This window comes from Rattus norvegicus, chromosome X (genome assembly GCF_021556685.1).
Source record: "Rattus norvegicus strain SHRSP/BbbUtx chromosome X, alternate assembly SHRSP_T2T, whole genome shotgun sequence".
Taxonomy (NCBI): domain Eukaryota; kingdom Metazoa; phylum Chordata; class Mammalia; order Rodentia; family Muridae; genus Rattus; species Rattus norvegicus.
The window spans coordinates 88,259,031-88,280,989 of record NC_141554.1 but is presented as its reverse complement, the minus strand read 5'-3'; the positions used below and the strand labels follow the sequence as shown (position 1 = coordinate 88,280,989).

General features: G+C 37.8%; 1 long non-coding RNA gene and 1 pseudogene across 1 annotated transcript in view; both read left to right on the top strand.

Annotated features, from left to right (window-relative positions):
• LOC147998289 (uncharacterized) overlaps positions 1-10,005 on the top strand; it is a 35,018-nt gene extending 25,013 nt beyond the window's left edge. The window contains exons 2-3 of the long non-coding RNA XR_015647088.1: positions 8,502-8,685; positions 9,480-10,005. This is a non-coding gene — a long non-coding RNA (uncharacterized LOC147998289). The remainder of the gene's footprint in view (positions 1-8,501; positions 8,686-9,479) is intronic.
• Positions 19,793-20,349, top strand: Or6b14-ps1 (olfactory receptor family 6 subfamily B member 14, pseudogene 1; annotated as a pseudogene).

The window sequence follows — 21,959 nt, the reverse complement described above, 5'->3', positions numbered from 1 at the left end:
AGTATATAAATATTTCTACTAAGTACAAATATATAGAAGTGGTAACAAATTACTTTGGGTCATGGTTTAGGACTAAATGGATTTTTCGATCTCTATCTAATATTTTGGTGGATTTCAAATTCTATCATGGAACTTTGTGTTCTTAATTTTGAATAAAATTTTGTCAGCACACATTTTAGATTTTCAGTTAATTATTGATTCCATAAATCAGTTCCATTTGGAGCTGATAGGAGAAATTATTAAAATAAACTCTGTAGTCTAGAATTGGCACTCCATGTAAATGTAACTCAGTCGTAGGTAAACAGAAATAATCACCAACTACAATAAACTAAATTACCTGCATGCACTAATTATAATTATTATGCCTGAAAGAATAACAGAGATGTAAATTTATTATATGTGATAAACTGTCTATTGATTTGTGAGTTATTAAAAATAAATATGGAACTTTGTGAGAAAATTAGTCATGGTACCACACTTAAGGTTATCACAGTCCTTTTATGAGGTCTAAGTTGTAAAGCAAAAACAAGTCTTTCTTGAATAATGAAATAATCAAGCCAATTATATTTTTCAATTAAACTCTAGTAAATGACATGAATACTTGTACAAATGAGTAAAGAAAAATGAATAAAGATAGAAGCATGTCCTCCAGTACTCAATGATAGCAGCAAAGATATTAATGTGTGCAAATTATAGCACACTTGAAAATAAAATGTAGGAGACACAATGTAAATACACTACATTTCCTTTCGCTACATTTGTATGAAGGTAATTTTGTCTTTGTTTCTGTGTATTTTTGGCATATCTCTTATTGATTCATTATATTAAGTATTTATTTATTTAATGTGCTGTTCCAATAACTACTTAATCTAATTCCAGAGTAGGAAGTGAATCCTCTTCATTTACTGGTCTAATAACTACTCCACTTGCTGAGTACCTTCAACTAACCCAAAATTTAAAAGTGTGCAGAAAATAAATAAGATAGTTTAAGAAGTAAATTCTTAAAAGAAAAATTGCAAAACATCATATAACTATGTTATCAATTGTTTCTTTCTTTTTCTTTTCTTTTCTTTTTTGTTGGAGCTGGGGACCAAACCCAGGGCCTTGCTCTTGCTAGGCAAGCACTCTACCACTGAGCTAAATTCCCCAACCCCATTACCAACTGTTTCAATTCAATTTATTAGTCTGACCATGTGGACCAATGTCATATAGTTCTATCTAAATAAAGGATATCAGGCTGCTAACAGGATTGCTGGACTAATGGTCATTTTACTTTACAATACATGAATAGGAAGCAATGAACACCAAATCCTTTGCAATTGCATTTCCTAAATTTGAAAGCACTTCCCATGAGCTATCCATAGGAAATAGAGATCCTTTATGAAGTGCTTGCACATTGTCTATTTTATCAAGTCGTGCTCTTTATTTCCATATTTTCTTTTACTTCATTATCTTTAAAACTAAAATCTGCACATGAAATCTATTGTTTCAGGATTATCAAATGCATACATGTAACAAATTCATTCAATATATATATATATGTATATATATTCTTTCTGAGAAAATTGCTTCAGTAGAGTGCATTTCATTGTGAAAAAGAAAGCATTCTATCTATAATAAATGATAGGAATATTATGAACTATTTCATAATATTTGATTGAGAAGGAAAATAAGCAAAATTGTTGGAATACACCATTACCTACATTATGACAAGAGTGTGGGGAAGAATAGTTTAATGATATCTACTTCTGTTCATTAAACTTTAAAGCTTCTATATCAGTGATATGTATTATGTCAACTCCAATAGTTGCTATTGCTAATAAATTAAGCTGTGATGTTTGGGTACGTGTATTTTTTGGAAAAGAATTATCAATGGAAGTGTTTTAAAGTGATATATTGACAAGATGGATGAAGCAAAGAAGTGCAGACTGACAGGAGCCGAATGTAGATCTCTCCTGAGAGACACAGCCAGAATACAGCAAATACAGAGGCGAATGCCAGCAGTAAACCACTGAACTGAGAATAGGACCCCCGTTGAAGGAATCAGAGAAAGAACTGGAAGAGCTTGAAGGGGCTCGTGACCCCTTATGAACAACAATGCCAAGCAACTAGAGTTTCCAGGGACTAAGCCACTACCTAAAGACTATACATGGACTGACCCTGGACTCTGACCTCATAGGTAGCAATGAATATCCTAGTAAGAGCACCAGTGGAAGGGTAAGCCCTTGGTCCTGCTAAGACTGAACCCCCAGTGAACCTGATTGTTGTGGGGATGGCGGCAATGGGGGGAGGATGGGGAGGGGAACATAAAGAAGGGGAGGGGGGGATTTGGGGGATGTTTGCCCGGAAACCGGGAAAGGGAACAACATTCGAAATGTAAATAAGAAATACTCAAGTTAATAAAAAAATAAAATAAAATAAAAAAGTGATATATTTATGTGACCAAATAAAGTTTTATAATTACCTATTACTGGCAACTACAGCATTAATTATACTACTTACTAAGGGATAGAAATAAATATGAAGAAAGAGTAGTCATCATTACTAATATGATACCAATCCTTTACAGGACTGTCTCATTAGAGTAACTTAATATATTTGATTCATAGTTTTTTTCTCACTAAAGAAAATGTGAAATAAAATGTAAGTAAAACATAATAAAAATATTCTCAACTATCTACTGTGTTCAGGAAAATGTTCTAATAAATTTCTGCTTAAAGAACTATTATTTTTCCCATGTGCCTATTAAAATTCATTTATGTTTCAGAAACAAAACAAAGAAAATTATTTACTTCCTGTCATCTGATAATCTCTATATTCCACTGTTCTTTACTCAAGAAAGTATGCACATGAATAAATAATTCTACTAATTAGCTCATTAATATATCCTGTGTAAAAAAATCAAGTAAAATCTTGAATTGTGTCATGATTATAACAATTTTGTTTTGATTTTGTCATGTTTGTCTTTAAAAGGATTTTTAAAAATTAAAATATAATTAATTAATTTTTATTTTCCTCCATACCCTCCAATCTCTATCATGTATCTCCTTTTTTATTCTCAAAATATTGATTTTTTTCTATTCATATTTGTATTGATATTTTGGGAACTTAACATCATGAACTGTGATTACACTCACTTCTTAGTCCTCCCAGGTCATTTCCTCTACTTTTGTGCCCTCCCCACTCAAAATAATAAAAAAGTACTAGTTATGTTGACCATATGGTCACTGAAGCTTGGTCAAACTCTCAGTGACCAGCCCCTTAAAGAAAACTGAATCTTTCCCAACCTGTTACTTACAGCAGCCATCACATACACACAAACACATACACAGGCACAGGCACAGCCACACACAGATGCACATGCATCCACACATGCACATACAACTACATTTCTATATATGTAAGTACAGGTTGCTCAGTTAGTTTAATGTTACTTATACATACACTTTTGGGGCTGATCACTTGGTATTGGATTACCAATTAGAGTCATGTTCTTGAGAAAGACAATTTCTCCATTGATATTCCTTAATTACCTGTAGTTCTTTATAGGTGTAGAGCTTCATGAAATTTCTCCCGTCCCTTTCATAGCATGAACATTTGTTTGGTTTTGCACTTGTTCAGGTATTATTTAGGTAGTCATGTGTTTGAGATATCATTGGTGAAGCTACCCTTTTTTTCCAGGAGATACTTTTTGTTGTTCACTTTATGACCTATTCATTGCTTTTCTCACTGTCACCCCCTCCCACAATTCTTCACCCACCCTGCTCCCCTTCTCCTCTGAGCAGCTGGGCTATCACCTGTATAACCCCCCCATCCACACTTGGAATTTCAAATCTCTGAATGGCTGAGGGCTTCTTCTCCCATTGAGGTCAGACCTGGTACCCCAGCTAGAAGAACATATCCTACATACAGGCAACAGCTTTGGGGATAGCCTGGACTCCTGTTATTCAGAATCCACATGAAGGCAAAGCTGCACATCTGCTATGTTTGAGTGAGTAGGCCTAGATCCCACCCGTTTATATTTTTTGGTTGATTGTCCAGACTCTCAGATCCCCAAGGGTCCATGTTTGTGGACTCTGTTTGTCTTCCTGTGGAGTTTGTATCTCCTTCAGGGCCTAAATTCCTTCTCCTACTCTTCCAAAAAAGTCTCGAAGTTCCATCCACTGTTTGGCTGTTAGTGTCCATATCTGTCTGATTCAGCTGCTGGGTGGAACCTCTCAAAGGAAAACATGCTCTTGTATGCAAGCATAATAGAGTATAATTAATAGTGTTAAGGATTGGTGCTTTTCCATATTATGGGTCTCAGGTATGGTTTGCAATTTCATTAGTCTCTGATCCATCATCCTTCATGCATGCATTTCTTGTAGACAGGATAAATTTTGTATTGAAAGTTTTGTGGCAGGATTAGTATCTCTACCACTCCACTGGGGTTCATACCTGGCTACAGGAGATGGCCTTTTTTAGGTTCCATATCCGATGTAATGAGACATAGCAAAGGTCATCCCCATTGATCTCTGGAAGCCTCCCTTATCCCAGGTCTCTGTCTTGTCCTGGAGATGCACCTGCCACCACCTCCTCACCCCTGTTTGTTGCAGATTTTCATTAATTTTCATGGACATCTTGCCATCTCTTCCAGGAGATACTTTCTTACAGCATCTTTTCTTTGTTCCTTAGAAAATTTCAGTCCCCTCCTTCTACGTTCTCTGAGCCTTAGGTACGAGTTTTATCATATATCTATCAATTTGGACTGAGGACTCTAATTACTTGTTTTCTGAATTATGATCACTCGTTTTCTATAATGGTTGTTTCTCTGCTCTTACAGATAAGTATTTTTCTTTTTTTTTTTTTTTTCGGAGCTGGGGACCGAACCCAGGACCTTGAGCTTGCTAGGCAAGCGCTCTACCACTGAGCCAAATCCCCAACCCCTTACAGAGAAGTATTTTTAATGAGCGGTAACAGCTATCTATAGATATAAGGATAAATTTTTGGAATATACTTAGGAATTATGCTTATTTATTAAAGTGGCAGTAGTAGATTCTCATCTAAGACCTATGACTTCACTAGCTCTGTGTAGTTGGTAAGGTTGCAGTACTAGGTAAGATTTTCCTCTCCTTGAGAAAGTTTTAAATTCAACTAAAGTAATGTTGGTCACTCTGATATATGAAGGCTTCTATTGCTCTCATATATATATATATATATTATATATAATATATATATAATATATATATATATTATATATATATATATTCCTCAGGATCTCCTTGCTTTTTATAGACAGTATAATGGGATAAGTCTATTGGTTGTTTGTCTGATTAGCAATGTCCATTGCTATAAAAACTCATTCTCAGAGAGAAAATGTCCAATATTCAGGATCCCTGGATATTGTGTCTGAAATGTCATCATCAACAATAGGGAATTAACTGGTTGATTCTTGTTTTGGTTTTTGGTTGATTTTCTTTTTTGTTTTTTTGCCTGCATATATTCATTTTAACCACAGAGGCCAGAAGATTGGGGCAGTCTCCTGCAACTGGAGTTCTAGGTAATTTTATGCTGCTGTGTGGGTGCTGGGAATTGAACCCTGGTCTACTTTAAGGGGAGAAAGTAATCTTAATTGTTCATGTTCTGATACAGCTCTTGAAAGATTTTTATTTCACTGGGAAGAATCTTTTGTAAATTTATATTTTTATACTGCCGAAATCTGAATCATTTCACTAATGTAAGCTATTTTGTCCTGATCTCTTGAGAGTTTCTTGATCTCTTCAAGGGTAGTTCTACTTCAGTGACTAAAATTTGACTTTGTCCTTAATTCCACATCATCCACTAAGTACACTAAATTCACAAACATGGAGCCCTTGTTAAAGCAACCATTATCCACCAAGTGACCCAAAAGAGAAGTCTTCATGACTTTGAATCCTTTCTCTACCTACCATGTTGCACACTGTCCAGTGGTGGGTCTTTGTATTTTTACCATCTATTACAAGAAGAATTATCTATGATGATGGCTGAGTAAGATATTCATCTATGAATATAGCAGAATGGCACTAGTAGTCATTTGCTGTATACTTTTAGCTTAAGAGTAGTATTTAGTTCTTTCCTAGAATGCTGGCCTATCTAGTTTCATGTACTTGACCTCAAGAGTAATCATAGAGTTGACCTTAAACCCAATCAGATATTTACCTGGTCAGGGAAGGGACTTAGTAGGGAAAGAATGATGTCATTCATGCCCCTGGTACAGGGTCAAGAGGTGTGGGCCTCCATAAATGTCAATGACTGTGGTGGGTGCAACACTTGTTTGCATAATAATATAAATATTTTCTATTCCAGTTTCAAGGAATGTCCTCAGTGTTAATGATAGTGACTCTACAACAATCAGAGACAGCATGAGACCTGGAAATAAAGATGTGGCTAATGTCTCAACAAAATGGTAGCTGCTGGGAACTTTCGGACAACCATTAAGGCAGCATTATGAATTTTATGAGGGGCTTCATAAATTTAAATGAACAAAAGCAGCTGCACTGTGAACCAACTTGTCTGAAAGATACTAAGGAAAAAGATAGATTTAGAAAGGTCTAATTGCAGTAGACATCACACAACTAAGGTTTTTGTTCTTACAAGGACAGACAGTTCCTAAATTCAGGGTTGGCCTGGGACAGAGCAAAGTTGGTACTAGGTGTTACAGAAATGGTAATTTCAGAATGGGGTCCCACCCAGCTAGTTTAACTAAAGTCTATGTTTGACAGAGGAGAGCAGATCTCTGAAATTTTTGCAATGTTAAAGGAAAACATGTGCTTGCTATCTCCTAAGAATTAAGGAAATCAAGGGTCTGGGGTCATGGAATGCTGATTCACAGGATAATCAAATGGAAATCTGGAATAAATGACTGGATTTGTATGAAAAATAAAAGCCTGGGCTTATGAATTCTAAGAAATGAACTGTCCAAAGAATTTTTTATAATAACAAGAGAACTGTTCAAAGAAATATCTCCCTCAGAGAATAGAGAGAGCCGTCTAGAGATATCCAGAGAGCAGAACAGAGAAAAATATGGAAAACTGTCTCAAATAGAACATAGGCCACAAGCTTGGACCCAAGATTTGACTTTGAGTGAGAATCCTAGGGGTTTTACCAGTCTAGGCGAAGTTCCAGTCTCCATCTACAGCTCTCGGAAGGGTGGGGGTGGGGAGCAGGAACATTCTTGAAAACCCACAAAATGTACTGACTGATAATCACATGACCCTCTGGTTCCAGATAGAGTTCAAATGCGTGCTGCATGCTTGCTAGCCAATAAATTCAAAGGTCAATATGCTTAGCCAATAAGTTTAAACTGTAACCTTGTGATGTAACCTGTATCCCTAAAATATATATAAACTGATTGTTATAGCCATTCAGGATCAACTTCTAGTCACTCGCCATGAGGGCCTGATTGAGGGCTGATCCCCGATGCGCTGGAAAAAAAACCTCTTGTGTTTGCATTGAACTCTAGTCTCATGTCTCACTTGGAAGATCTCCTGGTAGTTAAGAATAATTTGAAGCCTTACAAGTGGTCTGTTTCACCACTTCCACACACCCATTACTCAGAACCACTCTCCAAACAGAGGCTGGCCCTTGGCAGATATTGGTAGTTTCAGCCCACAAACTTTGTGCCACTATTGCACTAGTGGATCTTGTGTGCAGTTCACCACTGTATATCAAAGGCTTTGTAGCTAGGTTGCTTTGGTAGCTTACAGAGAACTTTTCCATAATGTGAATTGCAGTCCATAAGGCAGATGTCTCTAGGTAGGCATTTCTCAACTTTTCCATGTTCACTGAGTTATTAAGGTGGTGTTTTCTGCAATAATATGTGTCATTACTTTGCAGAGAGCAACTAATATTCATGGCAATAGCCCAGGTTGTTTGGGGGTTCCTATTGAACCCCTTTAACCAAACCTCAATGAGTTGTAACCCATTCTCAAAATTTGAGGATATATTTAGTGATGAGAGATGTCCAATTGGGGCTTTATCTATCCTATTGACTAATTTCACTAGATCACCTTCATGTATAGATACATATTAAGAAACACTGTATTAGGTTTCCATATGATTCTTTTAAAAGCCATTAATTTTCAGCTGTTCCTCCCTATATTCTGTCCCTTACTTCTCTTTTCATTTTCTTTCATTCTTAAACCATCTCTCTTTTCAGGTTAGGTGGCACTTGTGTCTGTATCAGCCTTATAATCTTTTTATCAATTCTTCCAAAATATATCTAGAGATTTTATTTAGAGTAAGAACCATTTTTTTTATTTAACTTCATTCCAGAAACAGAAATGGTAAGTGACAGGTCGATGTCATTGATTAGAGTGATTGATACTCAGTGTTGTGTAGTAATTTCCTGGGAATTGAAGATTCCATTCTGGAGAGAGGCCCCTTAAGACAGAATTACACAAAACTTACAAAGCTCAGGAAGTAAACAATGCACAAATTTAGAAACTTTCTGAAGCTAAAATATTTATAAACCTTCTTCCTAGTGTTAAATAAGTAATACCAATTGCTTGGGAAAAGAGACTCTCCAACTGAACAAGCTGTCTGCAAGCTGTACAGGAAACTTCACTCCTGCAGTCTTGTGAGTGATCATTCGTGCTGGGATAGGCTTTGCAATGATGCAATTGCCTTTGAATCTTGCTTCTGTAAACATTGTCTCACCAATGACCTGTAAGTAAACCCAACAAACTCTTAGATTCTCCATGGTGGGTGTTCGTGGAACTATTTCTTTGATCTGTTGCTTCTATTAATATATAGACAGTCATATGTTCATGTCTTACAAGGAAAAGTCATGAAACATTTGACTCTACAAGTTAAAGGTAACTGTTTACTACCTTTTATTCTATATTTTAAGAAGCACTAATGTACAGACATGTGATTTTGTTATTATAAACATTTAGTAAGTCAAATATTTTGATTATCTAGATTTTTAATTGGGTACTTTGTAAATGCAAGGATATTCTCCAAAATTGTTATCAGTAGAGTGCTATAAGTACAAATGAGAGTTACTTTCTCTAAAGATAACACCATTATATTAATTCTTATAGATATATTAGCTCCAAGTTATACAATAGTAGCTAGTACAAAGGACCCAGATAATATTAGAATAAACCGATTGCATGAGTGGGCAGGAAATAACAGGGAAAGAGAGCAGGCAGATAAATAGCAACTTAACTAGAACAATAAGAACAAGAGTTGAGTCACCTAAGCAGTATAAGAATGGTTAGAACATAGGAGCTAATTGCTCTCCTAAGTGTTATGAGGATAATTTGTAATTGTAACAGTTCCTAGTACCAAGAGCCAACAGTTTCTGGATCTATATTTCCTTCCAAAACTATTCAAAATTATTATAATTCAAAATCCTAATATTGTACATTGAACTTTTTAAGGTTTCATTTATAATAATAATTCCATGCACTTATCACTTATCATGTCCACATTGTTGTTCTCTCTTGTTTCTGCAGGTGATGCCAAGTATTTAAGTGTTGATAAGTCAGGGTGTGACAAAGGTATAACATAGAAAAATTTGTTTATAAGGTGGAAAAGCAGGCTCAGCAATTAAGAGCATGTGCGACTTCTTTAGAAGACCAAGGTTTGGAATCCATCACCCAGATTGGGCGCTTTACAATTTTCTGGAACCGCAGTACCATGAGATCTTACCTACTCTTTTGGGTCAGCTGTATTCAGAAGTGTATGCACAAACACAACCATACCAATAATTAAAAATAAAACATTTTAAAATTTTTATTGATATGACATATTTCTGAATCACTCCTTAATATAAGGTATCAATGCATAATGGATTTTAATAAAAAAGGAGTAAATAATAACAAGTCATTTTATTTTGAAAAATGTAATTTTTCCATTTTCCTTCATAAATACCAAATTGAAGAAAGATTAATAGGAATCTTTTTTTTAATTTACCATAAATGTCTTTAATTGAATTTAATTAATGAGTTGCAATTTTAAATAAAGTTTTTTCTGTTTTGGAATAAGTTTGGATTCGTTATAGTTTTACTAAGGTATCACAAATTGTCCCCATATTTTCCTCACCCATATCCCTTGAATGCTACTTTTTACATTGGCCCATTATAATTTTTAATATCTATATATTTTATTTATTTTTAAACAAATATTATTATAAATATCATTAGCAAAAAATTAGCCAAACCTAAAGTCTATATAACTTATATACACTTAGAATTGGCATTCAAAACGAAACTGTAAAGTTTCACACTAAATTTAACATTTTCTTTTTTTTTGATCATTTTTTTTAATTTAGAGAATACTTTATTAGTTTTTGTAATCAAACCCACGTATATAAGACCTTACATATTTAATACAGTGTGTTACCCCTGTACAAATGGAAAAAACTTAAGTTCAACATTTCTAGACCAATATGGCTGTTAATTTCTGTACAGTGCCAACTCAACACAGTAAACGGGGATACTTTTTTCGAAAGTTGACAGCACAGGGAAAGTTTCAAAAAATTCAAATTATATATCTGTATATATATATTTATATTTATATAAAAAGACCAATAATAGCAGTGTGTTATGCATCAACAGCAGCAACAGCTTTTCCAGGTTCTGCAGTCATCTGAACAAAACTGTAGAGACATCCAGCACACTCCATTAAAAAAAAAAAAAGTAAAAAAACAAAACCCGAGAAAACAGCACAGTTCTGTTACTCTTGTGGTACCTGGCACCATTTTTTTTAAATTAGATCTCAATCATCATCTGGAAAGAAAACATTCTGAGCAACATCATTAAAAACAGCTCTGATAAAGCACGGTCACTACTACGTATCATAAAGCAGGTACAAGCTATTTTACATCCACAGAGGTATGATACAGTACTGTCCTACATCTATAATACTAGAGGATACAATTTAAAAGGCATTATTTGAGACTTGATTCTACTTTTCCAGCAGAGGGCCCAAAGGATGGTGTGACACAGCTTTGTAAAGAAACATACTCTAGACAGGATTTCCTTTCACTAGTGGCACACTTCTAAGGATTCATTCTCTCCATGAATGTCAGCTAAAACCGTTATTAAAAAATGAAATATCCCTAGAACAAAACCGTATAACCACCGGATTCACATGAAGATGACCTAGTGGAGACAAGCTGGACCTCACCTTACCAAAAAGCTATCAAATCTGTTATGTTTAAACAGTGAGACCTCCAAGGAAGGAGATGCCAAGTAGTGCTTCAAAGCTTCGGACCACAATCAAACACAGCATCCTTTTCAACAGAAGCAGAAGCTCATCTGAATATGCTCATGGATGCTAACATCAACATTTAATCATCTCCTCACTCATCCAGGAAGAGGGGGAGATCAGTTACTACTGTACTTTATTGTGTTCAACCAAATCACCATGTTACAAAAATAGCAAGCTGCCATAATAAAAAATAAGGCTCCTCTATCCAGCACCAGATAGCATCATTTTACTTTCAAGCCTAGAAATTGCACTCTTGTATATAAACCAATCGAAGATGAGGATTGAGAGTTCATCTTGGTGGATTTTTCCTTTGATGAATATGAAGTGTCCTTCCTTATCTTTTTTGATGACTTTTAATTGAAAATTGATTTTATTTGATATTAGAATGGCTACTCCAGCTTGCTTCTTCTGACCATTTGCTTGGAAAGTTGTTTTCCAGCCTTTCACTCTGAGGTAGTGTCTGTCTTTGTCTCTGAGGTGTGTTTCCTGTAGGCAGCAGAATGCAGGGTCCTCATTGCGTATCCAGTTTGTTAATCTATGTCTTTTTATTGGGGAGTTGAGGCCATTGATGTTGAGAGATATTAAGGAATAGTGATTATTGCTTCCTGTTATATTCATATTTGGATGTGAGGTTATGTTTGTGTGCTTTCATTCTCTTTGTTTTGTTGCCAAGACGATTAGTTTCTTGCTTCTTCTAGGGTATAGCTTGCCTCCTTATGTTGGGCTTTACCCTTTATTATCCTTTGTAGTGCTGGATTTGTAGAAAGATATTGTGTAAATTTGGTTTTGTCATGGAATATCTTGGTTTCTCCATCTATGTTAATTGAGAGTTTTGCAGGATACAGTAACCTGGGCTGGCATTTGTGTTCTCTTAGGGTCTGTATGACATCTGTCCAGGACCTTCTGGCCTTCATAGTTTCTGGCGAAAAGTCTCGTGTGATTCTGATAGGTCTGCCTTTATATGTTACTTGACCTTTTTCCCTTACTGCTTTTAATATTCTTTCTTTATTTTGTGCGTTTGGTGTTTTGACAATTATGTGACGGGAGGTGTTTCTTTTCTGGTCCAATCTATTTGGAGTTCTGTAGGCTTCTTGTATGCCTATGGGTATCTCTTTTTTTAGGTTAGGGAAGTTTTCTTCTATGATTTTGTTGAAGATATTTACTGGTCCTTTGAGCTGGGAGTCTTCACTCTCTTCTATACCTATTATCCTTAGGTTTGATCTTCTCATTGAGTCCTGGATTTCCTGTATGTTTTGGACCAGTAGCTTTTTCCGCTTTATATTATCTTTGACAGTTGAGTCAATGATTTCTATGGAATCTTCTGCTCCCTAGATTCTCTCTTCCATCTCTTGTATTCTGTTGGTGAAGCTTGTATCTACAGCTCCTTGTCTTTTCTTTTGATTTTCTATGTCCAGGGTTGTTTCCATGTGTTCTTTCTTGATTGCTTCTATTTCCATTTTTAATTCCTTCAACTGTTTGATTGTGTTTTCCTGGAATTCTTTCAGGGATTTTTGCGATTCCTCTCTGTAGGCTTCTACTTGTTCTCTAAGGGAGTTCTTTATGTCTTTCTTGAAGTCCTCCAGCATCATGATCAAATATGATTTTGAAACTAGATCTTGCTTTTCTGGTGAGTTTGGATATTCCGTGTTTGCTTTGGTGGGAGAATTGGGCTCCGATGATGCCATGTAGTCTTGGTTTCTGTTGCTTCGGTTCCTGCGCTTGCCTCTCGCCATCAGATTATCTCTAGTGTCACTTTGTTCTGCTATTTCTGACCGTGGCTAGACTGTCCTATAAGCCTGTGTGTCAGGAGTACTGTAGACCTGTTTTCCTGTTTTCTTTCAGCCAGTTATGGGGACAGAGTGTCCTGCTTTCGGGCGTCTAGTTTTTCCTCTCTACAGGTCTTCAGCTGTTCCTGTGGGCCTGTGTCTTGAGTTCACCAGGCAGGTTTCTTGCAGGGGAAAAGTTGGTTCTACCTGTGGTTCCAAGGCTCAAGTTTGCTCGTGGGGTACTGCCTAAGTCCTTTCCGCGGCGGCAGCAACTGGGAAGATCTGTGCCGCTCTTTCCAGGAGCCTCCATGCACCAGGGTTCCAGATGACATTTGGTGTTTTCCTCTGGCGTCTGGATGTGCACAGAGTGCAGTCTCTTCTGGTTTCCCAGGCGTGTCTGCCTCTCTGAAGGTTTAGCTCTCCCTCCCACGGGATTTGGGTGCAGAGAAGTGTTTATCCGGTCTGTTTCCTTCAGGTTCCAGCGGTGTCTCAGGCGCAGGGATCCTGCAGCTCCTGGGCCCTCCCCTAGGGGAACCCAGAGGCCTTATACAGTTGCCTCTTGGGCCAGGGATGTGGGCAGGGGTGGGCAGTGTTGGTGGTCTCCTCCGCTCTGCAGCCTCAGGAGTGCCCACCTGATCAGGCGATGAGGTCTCTCTCCCACGGGGTTTGGGAGCAGAGAGTTGCTGCGGGCCGGGATCCGCGGGTGTGGGACTTCCCGTAAACACAGGAAGTGCCCGGTCCTAGAGGAATTTTGCCTCTGTGTGTCCTGAGTTCTCCAGGCAGGTTTCTTGCAGGGGAAAAGTTGGTCCTACCTGCGGTTCCAAGGCTCAAGTTTGCTCTTGGGGTACTGCCTAAGTCCTCTCCGAGGCGGCAGCAACTGGGAAGATCTGCGCTGCTCTTTCCGGGAGCCTCCGTGCACCAGGGTTCCAGATGGCGTTTGGTGTTTTCCTCTGGCGTCTGGATGTGCACAGAGTGCAGTCTCTTCTGGTTTCCCAGGCGTGTCCGCCTCTCTGAAGGTTTAGCTCTCCCTTCCACGGGATTTGGGTGCAGAGAACTGTTTATCCGGTCTGTTTCCTTCAGGTTCCGGCGGTGTCTCAGGCGCAGGGGTCCTGCCGCCCCTGGGCCCTCCCCTACGGGAACCCAGAGGCCTTATACAGTTGCCTCTTGGGCCAGGGATGTGGGCAGGGTTGGGCAGTGTTGGTGGTCTCCTCCGCTCTGCAGCCTCAGGAGTGCCCACCTGATCAGGCGGTGAGGTCTCTCAGGAATCTTTTAATAATTGAAAAAGTTTGGATACATTTCTCCTTCATCAAAACGTTTTACTATATAATGCATGTTATTCTTCAAAAATATATGCAATTTCTAAAGAAAAAGACTTGAGAATATGGCAAAAAGTTAAAATTGTGTGTTTGGGAGTCACAGTGGGGGCCTTTGAATAGATTTAAATTCAAAATGCCATTTTGCAAAATGTAACTATATAGATTTAACATTACAAGTATTGCAAAAATGGACAACTAAGGACTTCTGAAAATCTGCTCCTATATAAAATAATGAGACATTGTTTTAAACTGTTACAAGTGTATAATGCACTGTAATCTGAAACATTAACACAGGCTTATATAGACATCCTAAAGAAAGAAGAAAATCAGTGCATCTTCACAAGAATATTGACTTCTATGGAAGTTTTTCTTGTGTCCTATTCCCTCCTTTGCCTGCTTAAATGTCAACAGTTCAGAGACTCTTTAAATCAAGAAGTTTGACAACCATTTAAAGAAGCTAAACAGGGTTATAATTCTTTCAGACAGTATTTCTAGAGAATTATTATTTGAAATGACTAAGGGGTTCTTGGAAGGCCTTAGTTACAGTGTTGGGTATAAAGTTGACTCAAAGCTTATCTTGTCAATGTAAAGAAAACTTTTCCTTATGAAACTTCATCAAAGATATTTAAAGGAAATTGTGGTTAGCTGAAGTCAAAATTTCAGAAAAAAATATAAAACAAACAACTGAGTAGCAAAGTTTCTTAAAATTAAAAATTATGCTTCAGGAATCCATTAAGGGCTTTGATTAGATTGCTAAGAAAAAAAAGTCACTGGAACTCTAGAATGTTATAGATATTCAAAAGCTTTATATATACATAGAGATAGCACTTCTCTTAACATTTGCTCGATTTGAAACGTAAAAATGTTACTGAGATAGAATGACTATATAACACACGGGTAAAATTTGGGCTGAATTTTCAAGCTATGTCTTCATAGTTATCGACATCAGGTGGTGCACAACTGTCTCTTGCTTCAGTTCCATTGTATCTGAAAGCCTCTGCTCATCTCTGTGGGGACCTGCATGCACCTGGATATACCTGCATAAACACAAACATACACACACACGCACACACACTATATATATTTGTTATATAAAGAATGAAAGCATGGGAGACTTACTGGCCACAAAAGTTAAAGGAAATCTAATATTTGAAGACCACTAATCTAACTGAAGGAAGACATCAAATCACCACACCTGAAAAGTAATACAGACTTTATATAGTTTTGGAAATCATTAAACAAATAACACACACACACACACACAAACACACACAAACACACACGCGCGCGCGCGCGCGTACGCGCACGTGTGCAAAAGAGCAACAATTAACCTTCGAATGAAGGGAAAAAATGGGATTTTAAAGATGGAAACACAAGACTGTCTAGTTTTTTTTATAAAAGATAATACTGCATATGTCAAGAAAAATATACAAGAGTATAATCATTGTATACTCATATACAAATGTAAGAGTAAATTTTTAAAATCCCCACCAGACATACTTGACTTTAACTCATATGTTATAGACCAAGAATATGAAAGCTTTAGATTCAATACTCAACAGTGCATAAAACTGGGCATGGTATAGCATGGTTATAGTCCCAGGCTTCCAGAGGTTGAGTCAGGAATATTGGGAATTCAAGGTCATTCCCAACTTTCTTGTGACTTTGAAGGCAGCTGTGGATATGAGATATTGTCTTTTATATATAAGTACTACTCAGGTATTTGAAATAAGTTAAGGAAATATTGAAGGAAATATGAGAACAAGATATCACCAAGTAGAGAATATTTCTGCACACAAAACAAATGATTGGACAGTCTGAAAAGAATAGAAAAAAGGAAAGGAAAGGAAAGGAAAGGAAAGGAAAGGAAAGGAAAGGAAAGGAAAGGAAAGGAAAGGAAAGGAAAGGAAAGGAAAGGAAAGGAAAGGAAACAACAACACCCATAAATCTTAAGATAACCCATCAAATATTACAATGAAAAAAATCAAGGAAACTGGAAAGGGGAAAAACGTTTGAAATGTAAGTAAAGAAATATATCTAATAAAAATTTTAAAAAAAGATAAAATTCGTACATGTAAAAAAAATTAAATTAGATTTAAATTATACAGTGATCAGACAACATCATGCTGCTTTAACAAGCAAATGTCAGGAAAAACAGAAGAATCGGCCAGAAGTTCTTTGCTTTCAGAGAGGAGAAGTAAAGTCACAGGGAACAGGGCTTTCATGTGTATTAAAAAGGCAGTAGAATATAGAGATATATGACTTGAGGAAACAGAAACTCACAAATAGAAACTACCATGGGAATTGGTGCCAGTTCAGGAGATCCTAAATTACAGCTGATAAAGTTTGAGTCCTTTGTCTATGCAAGTGTAGGAGCTAAATTTCCAATGAGGACCATATCAAGAAAAGAAGGTTCCACATTTTCAGTTTATTTAGCTAAGGTCTTTTCATCTTTTTCTTTTCTTTTATTGGATATTTCCTTTATTTACATTTCAAATGTTATCCCCTTTCATTGTTTCCACTCCAGAAATTCTTTTTCCCATCCCCACCTCCTTCTGCTTCTATGAGGGTGCTCCTCAACCAACCCACCATCTTCCTCTCACCTCCCCACTCAGGCATTCCCCTACACTGGAGCATCCAGCCTTACAAGACCAAAGGCCTTTTCTCCCATTGATGTCTAAAAAGGCTTCCTCTCCTACATATGCAGCTGGAGCCACGGGTCACTTCATGTACATTCGTTGGTTGTTGGTTTAGTCTCTAGGAGCTCTGAGGGGCCTAGTTTGTTGATATTGTTGTTCTTCCTATGGGGTTGCAAACCCTTTCAGCTCCTTCTGTCCTTTCTCTAACTCCTCCATTGGGGTCTCAGTTCTCAGTCAAATGCCTGGCTAGGAGCATTCACCTCTGTACCTGTCAGGCTCTGGCAGAGCATCTTAGCAGACAGTTATATCATGCTCTTGTCAGCATGTACTTCTTGGTATCCACAATATTGTCTGGGTTTGGTGATTGTTTATGGCATGGATTCCTAGGTAGGGCAGTTTCTGGATGGCCTTTCCTTCAATCTCTGCTCCACACTTTGTCTGCATATTTCCTCCTGTGAGTATTTTGTTCCCTCTTCTAAGGACTGAAGCATCCATCCACACTTTGGTCTTCCTTCATGTGGTCTGTAAATTGTATCTTGGGTGTTCGGAGCTTTTGGGCTAATACCTACTTATCAGTGAGTATATACCTTTGTGTTATTTTGTGACTGGGTTATCTCACTCAGGGTGATATTTTCTACTTCCATCTATTTGCCTAAAAATTTCATGAAATCATTAGATTTTAATAGCTGAGTAGTATTCCACTGTGTAGATGTACCATATTTTCTGAATCCATTCCACTGTTGAAGACATCTAGGTTCTTTCCAGCTTCTGGCTATTATAAATAAGGCTGCTAAGAACATAGTAGAGCATGTGTCCTGGTTATATGCCAGACTGATTTCCAGAGTCGTTACTCCAGCTTGCAATTCCACCAACAATGGAGGAGTATTCCTCTTTCTTCACTTCCTCTCCAGCATTTGCTATCACCTGAGATTTTGATTTTAGCCATTTTGACTGGTGTGAGGTGGAATCTCAGTGTTGTTTTGATTTGCATTTCCCTGATAACTAAGGATGTTGACAATTCTTTAGGTGCTTATTGGCAATTCGATAGTCCTCAGCTGAGAATGTTTTGTTTAGCTCTGTATCCCATTTTTAATAGGGTTATTTGAATCTCTGGAGTCTAACTTCTTGATTTCTTTGTATATATTGGATATTAGCCCTCCATCAGATGTAGGATTGATAAAGATCTTTTCCCAATCTGTCGGTTGCTGTTTTGGCTTACTGACACTGTCCTTTGCCTTACAGAAGCTTTGTCATTTTAGGAGGTCCATTTTGTCTTTTGTAGATCTTAGATCCTAAGCCATTGGTGTTCTGTTCAGGAATTTTCCCCTCTGCCCATGTGTTTGATGCTCTTCCCCACTTTCTCTTTTGTTAGTTTCAGCTTCTCTGGTTTTATGTGGAGGTCCTTCATTCACTTGGACTTGAGTTTGTACAAGGAGATAAGAATGGATCAATTTGCATTCTTCTACATGCTGACCTATAGTAGAATCAGCACCATTTATTGAAAATGTTGTCTTTTTTCCACTGGATAGTTTTAGCTCCTTTTTCAGAGATCAAGTGACCATATGTGTGTAGGTTTACTTATGGGTTTTCAATTCTATTCCATTGATCTACCTGCCTTTCTCTATACCAATACCATACAGTTTTAATAACTACTGCTCTGCAATGCAGTTTGAGGTTAGGGTTGGTGATTCCTCGAGGTGTTCTTTTATTGTTGAGAATAGTTTTTGCTACTGTGGGTTTTTTGTTATTCTAAATGAATTTGCACATTGCTCTTTCTAACTCTAGGAAGAACTGATTTGGAATTTTGATGGGGATTGCATTGAATCTGTTGATTGCTTTTGACAAGATGGCCATTTTTGTTATATTAATCCTTCCAGTCCACGAGCATGGGAGATCTTTCCATCTTCTGAGATCTTTTTTTTTTTTAATTTCTTCTTTCAGAGACATGAAGTTCTTGTCATACAGATCTTTCACTTGCTTGGTTTGAGTCACACCAAGGTATTTTATATTATTTGTGACTATTGTGAAGGGTGTCATTTTCATAATTTCTTTCTCAGCCTGTTTATCCTTTGAGTAGATGAAGGCTACTGGTTTGTTTTGGTTAATTTTATATCCACACACAGTACAATAACTAAAACTATCTGATTACCATTTTAACTACAGAGCATTTTAACTAGTTTTTGTTGTAAGAATGCTCAAATGATTTATTCTTATAAATAATCAACTGTATCAAATATTTCTTAATGTATAATAGATCTCTTAAAATTATCATTTCCCTTTTCCTTAAATTTTAGGACTTTTGTACTGAGAGTTAGTTTATCCATGATCTCTAATTTTCCATAGTGGTTTACTTTGCACTGCCACCAATGCCGTCCTTCCTTTACATATTTCTTTGTAATTGTGTGTGTGTGTGTGTGTGTGTGTGTATGTAGTCTTTTTAGTCTGTTTTCTTTGATGATTAATGTTATTTGCTATTTTTAAAATATCTTCTTCTTTTGAGGAATGCCTATTTCAATTTCTTTGCCCAATTTAATCCAGTTATTTGTTTTCTTACTCTTATATCACTCTTACATATTTGAATATTGTCTTGATCAATTCCATTGAGATTTCTAAATATTCTGAAAGCATTATAATTTCAGGGTTTTATTTTAAAATGGTTCATAATGTTTTGAGTTTATGTTACAGAAAACGTATGAAATAAAATACAATATTTTTCTTGTACCCATAATTATCCAGTTTTTCTTGAATCATTTGGGAAGTGACTATCTTTTATTACTATGTACTTTTGATAAGTTTGTCAAAAATCTATTGCTTAAAGAGACATTACTTATAAAGATCTGGACTTACCATCATGAGTCCTGACCTCTGCATCCTTCTTGCTATTGGCTTTTGGTTGTCTTGCTTCACCATTTCTCTGGGGAAGGTCTTCTTCATGTGTCTTCTAGGTTACTGTGGCTCCAACATCATGAACCACTTCTTCTGTGATGTGTCCCTGCTAGTCAACCTTGCTTGTTCTGACAAATCAGTTTCAGAGGTCATGGACTTTCTCCAGGTGCTGCTCATCTTGTTAGGGGCACTGTTCTTTACTGTCTTCTCCTACACAGCCATCCTCAACACGGTGCTACACATGTACTCCACTGGTGGCCAGCAGAAGGCCTTCTCCACCTGGGCCTTGCACCTGGCCATGGTGGTCATGTTCTACTAAGCCTTTCTCTTCATTTACGCCCAGTCCTGTGCCATCTACTCCTTCAACTACAATAAGTTTGTGTCCATTGCCATCACAGTGTTCACACTCTTAATTCCATCATCTACTGCCTTTGGAGCCAGGAGGTCAAGCAGATGCTATGTAAAGTACTGTATGTAGCCCAGGTACTAGGAGTCTCCTTCTAGGAGGAACCATGCTTCCCCAACCCTGAACTTGCTTACCAGTTCACCAGGCCCGAGTTGGATGAACAGACAGATTGGCACACCCTCAAAACAGACCATAAACACTGCTTATGGCTACACAGCCAACTGCCACATCATGGCTCCCAGATCCAAGGCCAGGACCCTCTCAGGAGCCCTTGTTGAACTCATGTAAAGGTTGTGCTCATGGGAGAGTTTTTTCCAACCAACTATATTCAACCTATAGCTGCAGCTCTTCTTACCAGAGGGGCACAGAGAAGACCATATCTTACAGAGATGTCTGCACACACAGATCTTCTAGCTCTGTATTCATGCAGAAGCTCAATGATCACCTACAACATTGTCATCCCCTTCCCCCCAACTCAATTTTAGTGGCTTCTGGTGCGATGTTTGTTTGTGCAGTTATTGCAGTTAGTAAGAGCAGGGACAAATGGCTTGGGAAAAGAAGATGAGGTAGGTAGAGCTGTAAAGACTAAGAACACTGCTAAACAGAGGCAGCCTCTCAGCCCCCTGTGATAGGCACCAATCAGCTCTGTCAGGAGACTGTGGAGTAAAAAATAAATCCAAGATAGGAAGGGGATCTGGGTCCCATACCTCTAGACACTAATAAAAGTTTGGAGTAGGGAGGGGTGACCCTCCAACAGAGGTTCTACTTCAGGGACCTTCAGACCAGTTCCTAGAGCCTGCAGCTAAAAGACCACATATCACACAGCCTTGAAACTGCTGAGCTGCCTGCTATGGTGCAGGTGTCTTCAGAAAACCCTTACCCCTACCAGTTTCTAGTCATTAGTGTTCTTGCTAATTAGAGGCCTGGCTCAAGAGACTGGCCAGAGATCCAGCACCATTTGAAGAGTCCTTGATCTTCTCTTCTTAAGGGCTAGGGACAGTGCGAACTCCAGACCATGTCTGACCTGATTTCCAACAAATGTGCAAGGACTCCAGGTGATGTGTACATTTTAATTCATCATATTTCTACAGGGAACTCCAGGGAGGTTGAGAACACATGCCCTTAGCCTAGCTGTATGTGGGCCAGGAATTGTTTGGCATCGTGTGTGTGTGTGTGCGTGTGTGTGTGTGTGTGTGTGTGTGTGTGTGTGTGTGTTTGATTCCCACTAGTGCTGGCAAAGTCATAGAAACCCAGAAGGTCTGCCTGAAGTATAGAAACTTGGGTGCCCTCTGTGTCACTCTCAAGACCATTATAAAACACACAAAGCCTCATTGACATTTAGGCACTGTGCTTTACTGTATAGAATAGGCATCATCCTGAATAGCAACCAACTCAAAGCTTGCAAGCCATGGCCCTTGTCCTGGAGCATGGTTGTGAGTATGTGAGGATATCGTCTTCCAATCTCCCTGGATTGCCTAGGGAGGTGGTCTCAACTGCCCTGGAGGTAATTCATGGCCTGATAGTACAGGCCCTGTTTGTCTACAAAGGAAATTTGAATAATAGAAGGAGAGAGGAGCAAAGCCAGGCAAATTAGGAGCTCTAAGCAAACATTGACCCAAAGTGCTTTGTGCTCCACAAAATGGCTAGTGAAAGACCCATCTCTGTATTTGCAATAGAGAGGCCACAGGTCTGTCCCTACAAATCCAGG